At 39.3% G+C, this 17,102-nt stretch overlaps 1 protein-coding gene across 3 annotated transcripts in view; it reads left to right on the top strand.

Moving 5' to 3' along the window:
- dachd (dachshund d) overlaps window positions 1-17,102 on the top strand; it is a 163,231-nt gene that overhangs the window by 107,813 nt on the left and 38,316 nt on the right. The gene's annotated exons all lie outside the window — the stretch shown is intronic.

Genomic DNA, 17,102 nt, shown 5'->3' with positions numbered 1-17,102 from the left:
ATGACTGGCAGTGAATGAGTTTTAATTGTTCTTTGATTGATCATTGCTGGGCACAGAATCCAAATTTCCGTAATCTCCTTTGTTTTGTAGTACATGAACAAGCATTTTCATTGGCTTCCCAGAAGAGTTCATCAAACACTTGTGCCGCCATTTTGTTGTGCAGAAGGATACAAACTCACAAATGAGCTAATCGCTTGATGATAAACTAAGTGCTGACAACCAGGATTCATATTCTCACTTGCTAATCATCAATAAAGGACCAATATCATGAGGCTGTTTGATTCCCGCATGTCATAATCGAGTGACTAAATAAGCCATTAGCCAATGAATTATGATGAATGTGTTGTCAGTGATCAACATATGTTATAGTGGTACGAGGGCTCCCTTTAGTGACACGTGAACAAATCGCTGAATTCTTTAAAATAAGATAAAGCAAATTAATTATGTTTAAATAGAAGCAATACAAATATTACTAATATCAATGGATAGAAAATGAATAGATACAAAACGGAATATGTTTGTAGATACAAAACGGAATATGTCTGTGCATTTAAACTTTTGACACACGGCAAGAGGTAGAGGTGACAAAACTAAACATTCAAGAGTTCTATCAGACTATCTTGGCTCCAGTTTGCAAAGAAAAGTCTGGCCCAGGCTCTCATAGAATCAGACAGTAATTCATTATTGCCACCTGGGAGACAAAGTAGTACTACAAGTATCTTGTTTTCTTACTAATTTTTCAAGGTCAGCGTTTTAATTATAGCCAATAAAATTGTTTTGGATTTAGACGGAAAAATAGTGCTGCACTTCAATGATATTGTTAGCCTTACTACTTGTTGTTAAATTAACACAAACGTTCTGCAGTGTATGTGTTATTGTAATTAAGTTTGAACAATTTTAAATGAAGTACAACATACAATTGTCTCAATGCAAGCATACACCTTTCAGAAATATGTCCAAATATTCGTCATCTGTAGTGTTTTCATTAGATGAGATTTTTTTTTAATAGCTTTTCTTACGTCAAGCATATAGCATCAAGTGTGTAGCACCAAACTTCATGTTTGCGCGCAACAGCTTTATCAGTAGGTGCATAACAAGTTTCAGCCAAATCCATCTCAGGAACTACCGACAAATAGCAGTAACTAGTGAAAGCACATAATTCTATGACATTGTCTCTGTTAGCATGGCCATAAATTCCATTAAGATGGTATAGATACTGTATTTCCACTCAGATTATGGATTCACATCAAATTTGAATATCTTAGCTTCATTACTGTATTTTTATTTTGAAAATAATGCAGTTCACCTCCGATATGTTTTGTCCATTCATGCCTTTATATGAGCAGACTAATAAGAAAACAGTTTAAAATATAATTCAGCATTGCCAAGTAACTTGTGTAATTTATTTTATTTTTTTTTTGGAAGAAATATGTTGAGAAAGGCCATTTTTCGCATAAAGCTAAATTTCTCCGGAACCCTTCACCAGCTGAGCCACAATGAATACAGTTTTAATTAAATTTAGCATCTCATGTGTTGGCTTAATTGACGAAGACTAAAACTATAATTACAGTTGGATATTGCAGTTTTATTTTATTTATGAAAATGGTTTTTCAATTTTGATTTTGTTTTTTTTTTTCATTCATTTTTGTTAATTGTAATAATAACCTTGGCTTACAAACATGATTTACTTTTGCAGGCCACATAAATTATGCAGTGGGCCCAAACTTGTCCCTGGACCTTGAGTTTGATGCTTGTGATTTAAATAAATGGAAAACAATGTAAATACGGAGAATGATTTAGGTAAATAAAAGACAAAAAAAGAAGAAAAGAAAATATTTTTTTTAAAAGTACATGTTGCATTAAAATGTCTAATTTAAATAACAAGACAAAATCAAAAAAACAAAACAAACAAATATGGTATATTGAAATAATAATAATACATTGTACATGAAAATGCAGTGGAATTAGTAGTCATTTTAAAGGATTGAAACAAAAATAATAATAAATTGAGTGTAATTTTGGGCACTCATGTATGCACAGTGGCACCGCTTGGTGTTGTGCCTGTCCACAGACGAGGCCACATGCAGCGATGCCGCGCCCGCACACTTGACAGCAATCGGTTTGGTCACACTCTCTGCGCCAGCTGTCAGCCTCGGCTCCGCTACTGCGATTTAATTAGTCTGTTTATGTCCTTTCTAATAATAACGCTCTCCGGGTGGAAGGACACATCCGAAGCGGCTCCAACCTGCTCGCTGCTGCGGGAAGCTGGTGGCTGCTCTGTGAATGTGGGCCACCACGTGGATGGAGGACGGTGGCGGCGGCGAGCGCTTCCTTGTTGTTCCTGCTAGACAGAACCATGGCCCTCAGGGCTAAGATCTGGTATCTACCCCACCATCTCTACTCAATCCTAACCTTAACCATTAGGGGATAAAGCGCATGCTGACCTGATATGAGTGTCTGGGGGCAACTTCATCCATCTTCGTGTGTAGCTCTCTTGTGGGAGCCTTTTGTCGCTCTCGAGAGCGACGAGATTTTAGCCATGGGCTGAATGGAATTCGTTTCATGAACAAGAGCTCCTTCGCGGAGTGTCGGTAGGGTGCGGGGGGGCGACATTATTGTCTGATTTATGCATTACAACGCTGTTTTGTGTTGTGGCGGCGGGAGAAGCCGTTTAAAAGGTTCAGGAACAGAAGGTTGGCAAGGTGTTGTCAAGTGAAGACAACAAGACGAGTGAAGAGCTTGATAGCTCTGTCTCTCTCGCTCGTTTTCTCTCTCTCTCTTGGGTTGAGGCCCTCGCCATCTCTCCATTAGGCTGGCGAGCCTCATGGGAGCCAGGTGACAGATAAGTCACACGTTTTAATAGACATTTCAACAGATAAATCTGATAATCATTTCTCCTGTTTAATGAAGTTTAATGTCCTCGTTCCAATTCCTCCAGCGTCCGCCGTCGCTGAATATGCATGACAGGGAAATTGGGAGTCGCCCGCAAAAAACACAAACGCTTCGACGACAACTGCAGAAATAGATTACAATAAAGCGGGGGGGGGGATTGATTAAATGTTATTTCCGTAATGATGCATATCGAGTTGGAGGGGCAGTGGCAAAAGAGTCAACAATTTGTTTAAGGAATGGATTGACACAAAACACCTGTACAGATCATTTTTTGAATATTCTGACATCTTTCAATCACCCCTAAAGTCGATTCCTGTCATACTGTTAATATGCATGACAAAAAGCTTGTACAAGGGAATCCTTGATACCAACATAGAGGTCTGCATTTAGTTGTTATTTATTTGATTTATTTTTTTATTAACTAGTTCATGCAGCAGAGTAAGAAAAAGTCCTGGAGAGGCAAAATAGGCATGCTCAGTTACTTACTGTACCTTTTTTTTCATTGAATTGTTTGATAGTATATTTGATATAATCTCGAAGTGTTTCCTTTGTTTACTTTAATTATGACTTTAATACTGTAATAGGTTAGTGATAGAAGACCAGCATAAACTAAGGAAACCCATTAATGCATTTTTAAATATGCATAATGAGCCATGTTGAAACAATTTTTGCAACAAAAAAATCGTACCACAAGAATATTTGTTTAAATGTATTTAAGTATATTTAGCACCAACTAGTGATGTATTCATTCAATTTAAAAACCCACGATTGATTTCAAGACGATGCAAAAAAAAAAATGCTCTGTCACATCAACGTATATTTTTTCTTACATAATCATAGGTCTAGTAATTACTAATTATTAGGGATGTAACGATATCCTAACATCTTGATATTATATTATCACAATACGAAGTTCACGATACGCTAATTATCACTATATTGTGGGGTGGTTGGCGATACAAAAAAAGGTCCCAATATTGTAAAAAAATAAATAAATAATAATCACACAATATTGTGCTTTTGTACAATACTGCAATGAAAAATATGATGAAATTATTAAAAACATATAATATATGAGGCACGTTCTAATGCAAGCACACATTGAGTTCCCGACACATATCGTCTCGGTTCACATGCATATTATGTTCCCCTCCATATGACCATTAGTGTGGATTTTAAACGTAGAAGGGCCAAAACATGGCTTGTGAAAATTAAACTACACTAAAAAACTAGCCACCAGAGGGTGCGAGAACCGCACAAATGGAAATCAACCCAACATTTTTAACAGCTGCGCTGCTTTTAATATTGTGACATGACGACGACAATATATTGTAGCAGTTCTAATATCGCGATATCACAATATTGCCGTTATCATTACATCCTTACTAATTATATAACATGGCTCGAGTCTCATCTTAGTAGAGGCTGACATGTTTCTCCGCCATCTTCCTACGGATGCCCAAAGGACAATTTCGCAAACATTATTACAGCTAGTGTCCGACCCAATGGGTCGACCGCTGCTAGCCTTCCACAGCTGGAGCCGACAAGTTGTCATCTCTGAGCCCCGGGATTCGGGCTCTGGTCACTTTCTGCTTTTTATTTTATTTTTTTTTTAACTAGCTTCTCCCACTAACTCCTCGTTAGCCACTCCAGCCTATGGCTCCGACTAACTCCTACTAGCCGCTCTCGTTAGCTGCTCCAGCTAAATGCGGCTTGCTTGGTCTCTAGGTGTCGCTTGCCGTGCTTCAGACCGGCTGCCAAGTCGTCGTCGCTCGCCAAGATTCGCTCACACAAAATAAGAATTGGTGGTAGGCTTGCCAAGTGTTGTCCCTCTAAAAAAGTGTTATTTTTTTATTAAAAAATTACAGTTGTGCATGGATGGTTTCCTCACATTTGCTATTTTGCTTGACTCGCACAAACAGAATACGGCATTTTTTTCTCCATTGTGCAATGTTGTGGGACGGAACACAGCCGACTCCCAGTCAATGAAAGCGGCTCCCCTCGTTCCCATTAAAATGCGGATGGTGGAAACACAGCGGTTGTCATTTCGGAGGCCAAAATTAACTCGCTGGGGTCAGATCTCCCCTTGCAGATGTCGACCGTGCATGTGGCGTGGACAGTTAGAACCTTTCACTACCCATTCGTGCGTGCACAATAATTCAGAGGTACTTTCCCCACACTTTGCCATATTTCTGAATGAAATACAATGACGTCTAGCACACACGTCCACGGAGCTCAGAATCTGTTTACTTGCGCCCCGTTTGAATCCAACAAAATCTCAGGACACCACCTGTTAGACCTGCGTTTTGTGAGTCTAAAAATCTAGCCTACTTTTTAATCACCAAATTGCGAAATATGCTGGGAACGACGAAGTTTGGTTGTAAACTGCAAAACTTTTGGGAATTCTGAATTACTGAAATTTGATTGGAATTTGTAAAATGCATGCAAGATTGTAAAACTCACGTGGGATGTAACACAAGTTCTTCCATATTGTTATTATGTAGCATTACTTACAGTTTGGGTGACCAATTGTGTTTTTTTTTTTTCCCCTTCAAAGCAATCACCGTAGAAAAGAGGTATTCTTGCTGTAATTGCCGTATCGTCATTACACTTGCATGTGGCATAATGTTACACAGACGTGCTAACGGTCCCTACTAAGCATGATCGCGTCCATCATGTCGTAGCGCAAATGTGTCGCCATATTTACTGCGTAAACTGCTTTACATCGCCACACAATCACACTCTGCATTATAGCCCGGAAACCTGTGAATCGCCGCAGAAAGGTTGAATGTCGTTTATTGCGCGTATCACATTTACACCAAGTGACATTGTCTTTTCTGATTGTGTTGATCTCTTCACTTCGGAAAGGTCAGCCCCTTGCGCCGCTAAATTCGAGCTGACAGAGAAGAAGAGTGAGGAGGGGCGGGGAGGGGTTGGACAGTGGAGCAGACGCATCGCCCCCGCATCCTGGCGCTCCAAATTAATCTATCCAATTAATGAAGAATGAGCTTTAATGTTGATGATGGGTGACAACTCGACTGGTCAGTTTTTTTTATTTATTATTTGTGCACATCAACTAACTGCAGGAGACAATCAGGCTGCATTTACACTGCAGGTCCCCAGTTGCAATTAAGTGCCTTTATTGACTGACTATTGCATGCACAGTATTTTAAAATGACAGATCCAATATTACTGTTTACATTTACTGAAGTGTCTACATTGACCCTAATAAATCCTAAGAACAAAAAAGCACAACACCCCATTTAGTTGTATAGTACCATGTTTACATCATATTTAATGGTCTATGTATTTTCTGGAGTCACATGCTTGTTATTTGTAGTTTGGGAAGACGTGTCGTGCAGGATTATACTTCACCGATGGTCTTATTTTGATCACGTCAGGCTTGTGGTGATAGTACATACTGTATGCAGGCAGATATCCAATTCATCATCTGGTTTTCATTTGGGTTCCATGCTGAATTTTGTGTCGTTTTGTTACGATGGGCATTATCGGAATTGGGCCACATGGGAGAAGAAAATTGTCCAATAGTGTCAATGTAAGCCAAATTTGTATGTCATAAGTAACCTCCACTACATTAATGTGGCAGTGAAGTCAAAATGACAGTAAATATTTGAATGAGTAACACTTCATACATATAAAAAATATCAGCTGGCAAACAATAAAAATGGCAGTAACTGTGCACGCCTTCTTGTGTCGTATGCTGACATTCTTATGCTGTGCCGCAAGCTTGTTCGTTGGGCACCATTCATAACCTCGAAAGCTTGATTTTTGGACCAGCATACACTTCTGCATCTCAGTAGTTCTTTATTTTTAGACTTTATGATCAGGATTTTCAGCTGAGCACCAATCAGCAATCGGGTTTGAAAAAACGAAAACCGATCATCGATTCAATGAGAAGATGAAGCAATATGTCCATTTAAAAGACTTATATTTAATATTGAGACTGGCCCAGCCTATAAATCACGAAAAACCCACATATAAATAACAGCAATTGAAATGCATGGGGGAAAAAAAAAAAAAGTTCTTAAAAGAAAAATACTGATAAACATTAAATATAACTTGTAATGTCTTTTTTCGGTGACGCCATTGATCAATGAGGCAAATTAAGATATTACAGCTGATCACCAATTTTGCATAAAATCGTCCAATTCCAATCCAACCGATCAGATTGGTGTAAAGTCTGTTTATTTTTATTCATTTATTTTCAAACTCAACATGCTAAAAATGAATTGTTGTTGAATTTTTGGACCGTATACTGGATATAATGAATAAGTCTATGCAGTGATGAAACAAAGTATTAAAGGAAGGCCATCCAACTTCATGAAGTGTTTGAATGCGGACTGTTTCAATTTCAGTAATCTTGCCATTTTAACTCAATCATTCTACTCTAACTTGTCTTTTTTTCCACCCAAATTCGAAACAAAAATCCCATCTGGAATAAAAACAGCAAAAACAAACACCAAATTTGAAGTTATGTACTTTTAATTGTCAGACTCTATGAAACATTTAACTGCTGGCAGTTTGTTTTGGTTGCGTTGGCACTGTAAAACCGACACCACATCATTCACTCGTGAACCGTGTAGTCGTAATGGTAATTTGTGTAATTAAAAACGTGCTATCCACGTGATGACCATGTGAAACCCTAACCGCCATTCACCCCGCGGCGTCCATTTTCCTGCCTGCGCGATATGACAGTGATTGATAACGCTCGTCGATATATTTCATTTGGGGAGCCTTAGTCAAATGACAACGGCTTGTCATTGACTGAAAGCAATCTTTTTAAAAGGGGGGAGCCTTTGCTAAGTATCAGATGAAAATGATTCCTCTGTCTGCTTGGGTGTCACTGTCTGCTGGAGCTTTATTGATTGGCCTTGAATATATTGCAGCCGCTGCAGTAACAGCTGCTGCTAATATCTGCACCCTGCTTACACTCTGCACTCCTGTCCGCGGCACTCTTCACGCCATTGTCGCTTATCGCTGGCTCTCTTTTCCTCCCGATGCAGCGAATTTATCAGGAGTGACGTGACGCAAATATAAAAAATGGGCCCAAATTAGAGGAGCTGTTCCTCCCGGGAGCCCGTTTTGCTGTCCGAGCGTGAAGACGCTAACCAGAGCCGCCATTGTCTTCTGTGCTCTGCGTTATCAAGCGCTGGGATGTTGGCATTGCCTGGTAAAGGTCATTTACTGTAATGAGATTTGCCACATGCAAGCATATGGCATGATTATGGAGCCCTGTTCGTTAACATTTGCAGCAAAGAGCCAGACAAGATGATTCGAAAGCGCTTCGAGGCAGGTGAAAACGTGTTTTGGACACTTTTTCTCTGTCTTGAACCCAAACAATTTGTTTTCTCTTTTTTCGCAGAACATGAACAGAAACACGAGAGATAATCCACAGAATCGGGTTATAAAGATGTCTTTACTCTAAGAAAGATATTCTTTACACACAGAACAGTAGAAAAAACCAAAATAATGAGCAATAATCCAGAATCAGAGAAGTCTAAGACATGCTCGGTTACGCATGGTCGAATGTGCAGCCACTCAATGGAAACATGTTATTCAATTACTGCAATGTACTGTAATATAACGACCAGATGTGGGCACTAAAGATGACTTGACTTCCATCTCTCGTCTCGTCGTTGACGGATGCCCCCCTTTTCGGGACGGGGCCATGTCTTCGGTAAGTGCTTGATAACGCAAAGCTTCAGAAAAAAATATATGGACCGAGAAGGACCGTCTATACCTGAGTGGTGTCAAAACTATGACCCTAGAGCCATTTGTGGTCCGCCGTCCGTTTATAAGCGGCCCGCAGCTTACACACAGAAATGGCACTTGCCGCTAATAACTGTGTTTTATATAGATATAGAGCTTTGCTAAATATGAAAATGAACTGTTTTCAACTAAACTAGTAACAGATTTCTCTTCATAACACAGTGGTAAATAAAGAAGCTTCATATTTACAAGCAAAAACGGTTCCCTCCACTTTTTGCTCTGTGTTAAGGTCCAAAAGGTGAACATGTAAATGATTCCAAAGTAAATGACTTTGGCTTACGACAGATTTCTCCTGTTTTCGTTCTGAATGTAGAGTTGTTTAGTGCAGCGGCTGATATTTTCGGGTGGGTTCCAGAGTCTAGACCACCACAAAAGCTGATAAAATCCTAAACTATTTTCCTTATACAAGTTGATGCTGTTACGGTAGCGATTAAAAAAAAAAAAAAAAAAAAAAAAAAAAAAACACTCATATATTTGTGGGAATGTTATTCGGCTTTTTATTCTCCACAGTTTTTTACCATGTCACAAATCCCACATAATACTTCAAATTTACACCGTTCAAATTTCAACTTGCTTCAAAAATTCACCCCACCTTGGGAAGATATCGTCTGATTTCACAGTACTTATAGCATTTGCACAATTTAATGTTAAATATCGACTTTTCCCCATTCATTTTCATTGGGACTGACATTGAACTTTTTCAAAGTCCCACTTTCCACACCCACTTCTAAACATACAACTTCTCATCATTACCAGCTCTGTGATACTGTTCAGTGGCACAATTGGTAAAATGCATTGTCTAGTAACCAGGAGGTCATGGGTTGAAATCCCACCTCTGACTGTACATTGCAAATGTATCCATGGCAATTATGCTAAGTCGTTACATGTGCGTGGTTGAAATCTCGCTTGGGAAATATTTTATTCACATTTAGCTTTCAGCATTCCCACAGAATTTCTGCAGAAATTTCACTTTGTCTAGTAACAATATACAATTGCTTGAGTGACTCATTTTCAACGTGGCCCTCGAATCCTTTGATTTTTCTGTATGTGGCCCTTGGAGGAAAAAGTTTTGGAGGAGATTCACTTTCATGTTCACTCCATCACTGAGTGCAAATTGAAATCACTTTGCCTGCATTGAATTCAGGCTCGTAAACCACTCTGCCCTCAGTTAGATCAACATTTCCACCTAAAAGAAAAAAAAAAAAGAAAAAAAAAAAGATTGTGGTCAATAAAGGTCGTTAACATTTCCAGCATAGAGCCAGATAGACAGCTCAAGCACGTGGCTTGCACAGGAAGGCCAAAACGTGTTTTGCATTTCCTAGTCAAAGATAGGAAGAACTTTTTTTTTTCCCTCTGTCACATAGATGATGGATCTTTCCATTTCCCCTTTAAAGAATGCATGCCATTAGAGCGCCGGGATTTTAAATGATCCCATAAAAGTTAGCCCGATACACTTAAAGGACAAACACCTCAGTCTGGCTGATAATTTTGACCACATGTTACACTCCGCCGCCTTCTCCGAGGAAAGCAATTATGCTATAGCTCGTCAAATCTGAGATGTTTTCTTTCTTATCACGGTTCTGCTAACGTCGCATTCAGACGAGTGCTTGAAGATGCTTGAAGTTTAATTGGTTGAACCTGGGATGAGCATTTGACTGATCAACTAATGACCAAATTAACTGCTTTATAAGTATTATTTTTAATGGGATGGGAGAATATCTCTTAAATGTTCAAAACGTCTTTGTCCATGTCAATATCATATTGCGCAGAACTTAGCTTTTCATTGCTGATGTCGTTCTTTTGACAGCAAACAGTGCTGGTGCATTAAATTTTGTCTAACTGAGTATAAGAATTAGAGACAGACCGATATGGTTTATTTCAGGGCAGATACCGATGCAGATTATTAGTAGTCAATCTATCTATAGTTTTCTACAGTAAATCTTTTTTTCGTAAATTTAAAAATACCTGAAATCTTAAACTTGCACATTTCCTTTTTTTCATTTTTTAATGTCAAACAAAAACAAATGGTTCAGAAGGTTCCCAGGGTCAGCAACATCTTTTATAAAGTTAACTGAAAATTTAAATAAATAGTTACCTGAGATTAAAATGGTTTTCGATTTATCTTTTACCGGCCGCCAGATTTAAAAAAAAAAAAAAAAAAAAAAAAGGCCAGATATTCGTCAAAATGCCCAATATCGCTGTCTGTCTGTCTGTCTGTCTGTCTGTCTGTCTGTCTGTCTGTCTGTCTATCTATCTATCTATCTATCTATCTATCTATCTATCTATCTATCTATCTATCTATCTATCTATCTATCTATCTATCTATCTATCTATCTATCTATCTATCTATCCATCTATCCATCCATCTATCGCTCGCTCGCTCGCTCGCTCGCACTTTGAGCAGGAAACATCATCCACAATCTTGTTGAAGCACCTCAGTTTGATTTGTCTCCATCTGGCCTGTGGAATGTAAAGCATATTGTTTGCATGTGTTTCATGTCGGGTGGGCTCTGCGTGCACCTATAGCGCGTGATTATCTGAGGCTCCATGTTTATGTCGTCTTGGCGGCATCCGTTCCCTCGTGTGTGCGCGTCGGACGTGTTTAACAAAGGCAACATGTTTGCTTTATGATCAACATTAAGTGCGTCAACACAAAAGGTTTTCTTCCGCGGTGCGTTCAATGACACCGTGAGGCTGTGGGTGGCTACATCAAAGCCGGATACCTTCCTCCCACTTTAATGAGAACCAGGACTCGCCTGCCTGGACCCGACCTGCCATCTGCGTGTGTAATGTAAGCGTTGTAAGTGGTAGCACAACTTCAGACAACACAACACGTTTATGGAGGTTCTCGACGTTTGATGTCGTGTCCGCCAGGCTTCCAAAAACGATAGCTCCGGTATTTATTTATTTTTTTCAGCGCCATGAACAGTCCTAATAAAGATGAAGAGATGATTAGTGCTCCAGACCGCCAAACCTCTCGCTATTCATTTCCTCTTCGGGCCGCGCAAATGCTTGATATGACCACAACAAAGGCTGTCCATACCTCACCTTTGTTGCGGGAATACGACATGGGGGCATTTTATAAGCTCACTTAAATGAGGACTGCCTTGTTTACACCCTTCAGGAGAGAGTGTGAAAGGGCTTCTGGGAAATTTGCTTGCCATCAGCTCTAAACTTGTGACTCTGTGATGTCTCAACTCCGACTGTTGTTTGTGTGGAAAATCATACTGTGCCATATAAAATGGTCTCGTCTGAAAACTACTGTAAAATTCTTTGAATGAAATCTATTGTGTAATAATAGTAGTGATACCAAATTGAGGATTGATATTATACAGGCGGCTTATTAGAAAATAAAAAATATTCACCTTTTTTTGACATTTACCAGTACTTCTGCAGTACTTTGTGGGGTTATAACAAAAAATAGAATCACTGGTTTATGGCATATTTCATACAAAAATTAATTAAGGCTAACATTTAAGAGATTTAAAAGCAAATTAAAGAACTTAAAAAATAGCTTATTAAAATCACTTTAATAGCCTACATTGCAAGAACAAGATTTTCAAAAATATGATTGTAAAAATATCTTGAAAAACCTTTCCCATAGCTATGGGAAAAGAGCATAGTTTTTTACCTGGAATTTTACACTTTATTGGGAAGTCATATTATCCACTCTGATCATAAAAGATACCAGCCAAGTGCAAGTATGGGGGGAAAAAATATTATTTTAAAGTATTATTTTGGGGGTGCGTGTTATACACGGGTTTGTGTTATTCATAGGATTTTACTGTATTTTTACATGCATTTGGTAATCATTTCAGGGTCACAGTATAGTAAAGAAGAGTGTTCCAAGTCAACTATTTTCCAGAAAAAAAAGTCTATAAATGATGACATGTTTGAAATATGACATTTTGTAATTACTATTTCAAAGTCGTTAAGTGAGTGCAGTGTCATTAATAAAGTATACAATCTAGAGTCAAAATTGTTGTTTTTGTTGTTGTGATTATTATTATTATTTGCAGTCAAATAGATCACCAGAAATTTTTATTTCAACGTTTTACATTAATGTACTCAGAAAAAAGTTATGCCTAAAAATAAAATAAAATAGATAGTAATGTATATCACCACTGGATTATTTTTTCAGAGCTTTCTAAACTAACTTTGCCGTGGAAACTGCTGTTATTATACATCACAGATGGGACAGCGTCGGTTCATTTTCCCTCTCATTGATGGTGTGGTGTATGTGAAAGGCTGTGTGTCAATATGTTAGCAGTCCTGTCCAGGGTGTCATTTGCATTTTCCCAAAATCAGCAAGGAGGAATAGACTTCGGCTTACCTGTGACCCTCAACAGGATTTGGTGTTACGGATGGATGGATGGCTGGATGGATGGATGGATGGATGGATGGATGGATGGATGGATGGATGAAAGCAGTTAGGGAATAAATTTTTACATGTCATTAACATATTTGTATTTTTTTTTTCCCTGTTAAAAACTCATTAATATATCACAAAAATGTCAGGTCTATAAACGATTATTCCAACTCCACTAATTCCATCTGTCATGTCTTGGGGCCCCTTTACTTGCCAGATCGATTCACTGTCTGTAGGTGCAGTCTGAGAATTGTGTGTGTTTTGCCAGATTATTGCTTTCTTTTCCTCTGTGCAACTCTCTTTGTTTCTCGTCTAGTCAAGTTTGTTCTACGCCTCTCGATGTGAATAAATAGTTAAAACCATATTTGTGTCCGCGCTTTGGGATCCAACGTTCCGCACACGACACCATCCATCCATTTTCTACATCCTGGACAGCTTACCAGCCAATAGCAGGGCAGAAATAGACAAACAACCATTCAGACTTATAAATAGTTTAATGAGCATGATTTGCCAAAAATGGCATATTTTTCATCATGGTATTGATATGACGACGACAAAAAAAAAAAAAAAAAAAAATGTTGGTCAACACCGACATCTCCCCGATTTTGCAAGAATCCAACTATGCTGTGCTCAATTAAAGTCGGACTGGGGTTGAATTGCGTATCGAGCGGTGAGTCGGTCCATTTAACCAGCATAGTGGAATGTTCCTATTGAGTTTGACAGGATCAGAGAGACGGAAGAAGCGTCTCAACACGAAACAACCAAAAGGCTTAGCTGGTCAAACACGTCGGTCCTTTCGTCTCGTCCAATTGAAATCAAACTCAAAGGATAACCACCAGGAATGTTTGTCTCGGATGCATTGTTCTGACGCTCCAAACAAAGACAGATAGGCTTTAAACAAGGCATTTAATTAGCGCCAGATCCCCAGCTCAGGCGGCGCCAACCAATTAGACATTCCTCAGGCGTGTGCAGGTCCTATTTCACAGATCCTCTCCGGCGCTGTCTCTTACAGTACATCTCTTGCCGTCCAGTTAAGAGAAGGTAAATAGCCCAAGACAGACAGCTTCATTAGCCAGCGTCTGAAAAGCGTCGGGGCAGATTGTCGCTTAAATAGTGCGCCGTTACTGTGGGCCCAGCCGGCGACCTCTGATCAATTACAGCTGACATTATTGTTTGTCGGGAAGCTTTTTTTCCTTTTATTCCTCGGAAAACGAGATCAGGCTTGAGCTCTGGCTGGAAATGTAATCTCCCCCTTTTCTCTTTGTGCTTCCTTGGCTCCACAAACAATAAATCATTCCATTGAAGAGATAATAAAGTGCCAAGTAGGATCTAGTTTAATTTTTGTCAGGGGAAATCTGCCTGCAACAAAGTTAAAACAGTAAGAGGCTTCCGCTTTGCTTGTTCTCTTATATTCGTCCGCAGAAAAGCAGACTTCCTGTTTTGATTAAGATTGATGGTGGCGGGTTATCATTTCTGTCCACCAGCTCTTTTTAATCATTTTAAAATGTTCTATCTTTTGTTCGCATTTTTTCCGACAACATGCAATTTGAGTTTGCCATAACAAGCCCTTTACAGTAATTGCACTCTCACTGAGGGCTGTTTTAATTCACTCTGTTCGTCCCCGCCGATTCCGATCTTTGCTTAGCCAGGCGTGAGCATAATAGCTGAGCTGTTTATGTCGGTATTAAGTGATTTGTTGTTTTAATGACGGCACATCGGAGTTCACCTTTGCGGCTCCCTCAGGCTCACTTCCGGTAAATGACTCCAAACGCTTTGTTTACGCACAGCGGGAATTCGCTTCTTCATCACTTCTAAACTTCTGCGTTGGAAATTGCAATCGCAATCGACATACGAGTGTTCGAATATACAGCTGGCAAAAGTATATTAAATTTGTGATGAGATTAAAGCTGAAGCTGCAGTATGTAACTTTTTTGCCGTTACCCAAGCCACTGTACGGAAGTAGAACTGCCATTTTTTTAAACGTACAGTGTTCCTTCACTTTTCACAGTTGATACGTTCCACGCACGCCCGTGATAATTACAAATTTTATTTATGTGTAAAAAGTATTATAACTAAACATACTTCCGGTCTCCGCCAATGTACTTACGAACTTACGAAAACAACATGCCAACAAATAACTTGCACATATCTCAACCATTCATTAAGTATTTAGGCAATTAATTACAGACTGCAGCTGCTGTAAATAGAAAGCATAAGCGTCTGTAAAACTTGATATTTTTATTTAGTTTGTTTATATGTTTGTTTGTTTTTTATTGCTGTTTAATGAGAATGAAATTTTGCTTAAAAAACAAAAACTCTAAGGTTGATCATAATCTGTTTCGGGACTCCTGTCAACCTGCAATTCGAAACAATTTATTTTCCTACAGCAAATAATGAAATATAATCCAGTCAATAATGGTTTATTAATAAAATGTAAAAACAAATAGTAAAAAAAATCCATTCTTATTTTGATCGTACCATGCCAAACTGACCTTACCCACACTGCTTGGTGCAAATTAGTCTTTCTCTAATGCTACACATCTGATTACTTCTAGATGTGATGGTTTTCTTGGTTGTGATCTACAGTTAAGCAAATGTTTCAAGTTTTCAGGTCCTTTCTCGTTGACACATTTTGGCAACTATGCCACTTAGCTTGAACAAACCAGTACACCAATCACCTGCACACTTTCAACAAAATGAAGTTGGCAAATCCTTGTTGGCCTGTGGCACAGTCCCCTTCCCTCCTTTCAATGCTCTTCCAGCAGGGGTGGCCACTTTGGAGCAAGGCGGACATGAAAGGTGCTGGACAGCCACTGAAAGCGACACTAATACCCTGAACAGGGGTGCAGTGTTTCGCCTCAAGGACAAGTGGTGGCGAGTTCTCCATATTTCTGGAAAGGGAGGACGCATTTGGCCCTGGGTGTAATGCATCCCACCTGAGAGGCCCTTGAGGAGCCTTGAATGGCTGATGGGTTGCCAAGAACCTCTCCATGATGTCCTGCATTAAGCACCTCCGCAATCAGACCCTCGTTTTTTTTGTTTTTGTTTTTAATTGAGCTTTGCCTGCTGAGCCGTAATTGATTCAGTCCGAGCGCTGATACAAGGTGCCTGCTTTAATCCTTTATATTGTTTGGGAATACTCTCCGCCGAGGCATCTTTCTTATGGAAATCAATGCTTGCTTTTGGAAAAAGCAGCCCTTTCATTTCCAACCAATGTCCTTCTCTTTAGAGTTGTCGCCATGCAGATCTCCTTGCCCTTTAGCGACTGATGTTTCGTCGGAGTTGTTTTTTTTTTCTTTTTTGCAGATCGGCTTTTTTTTATTACCTTGAACCCGTCTGCCAAGTGAGAGAGAAAGTGTGGGGAGAGGGGGGGGATCAACAACAAAAAAAAAAGCTCAATCAGTATCCGAGTGTCTATGAGGTTGTCTTTAAAGCGAGTGGCGCAGGAACGAGACCAAACTGTTCACAGTCACGTTTGATCCTCAGCCGTTCAAAGTCCCCGTCAAACCGAGTGGGGACGGACGATGGGGAGTGGTGGGGGGGATTTGCGCAGACACCTAACTGTGACCTTCTAAAAGTTGCCCGGTTTTCATGAAAGAAACACGGCTCGTTGCTAACTGCGAATCCCCCGCGGTATCTTTATTATCGCGCTCCCTTTGCCGTTTAAACGTCTTCAATTTCCCACAATTAGGCGGCCATCGGCGGACTGCAATTGAATAATTTAAAAGATACGTCTGATGCCAGAATGGAATAGTGTGTGCGTGTATATATATGAAAGGGAGTGAAATTCCTTCATTATGTCGACCGATAGGCTGATATAATTAACCTTAGTCGCGTTTGTCATTAGCGTGCTTAACTAGTCATGGCGGCTTTCAAGATTGCCTTTGTTTTTACTGTCGTTTTTATATTTAAATATTGAGCCAATTTCCATAATATTCCCATATTTTTTATTCATCAGAGAATAATTGATTCCTTTTTATTGCTGTGTAAACTTTGGTGTGTGAACTACTGTGTGGATAGTTTTTATCCTCCATTGTCTTTATTATTATTG

The sequence above is a fragment of the Festucalex cinctus genome, chromosome 11, assembly GCF_051991245.1.
Source record: "Festucalex cinctus isolate MCC-2025b chromosome 11, RoL_Fcin_1.0, whole genome shotgun sequence".
Lineage (NCBI taxonomy): Eukaryota > Metazoa > Chordata > Actinopteri > Syngnathiformes > Syngnathidae > Festucalex > Festucalex cinctus.
The sequence above is the reverse complement of the archived record's forward strand: the minus strand, read 5'-3'. Positions and strand labels throughout refer to the sequence as shown.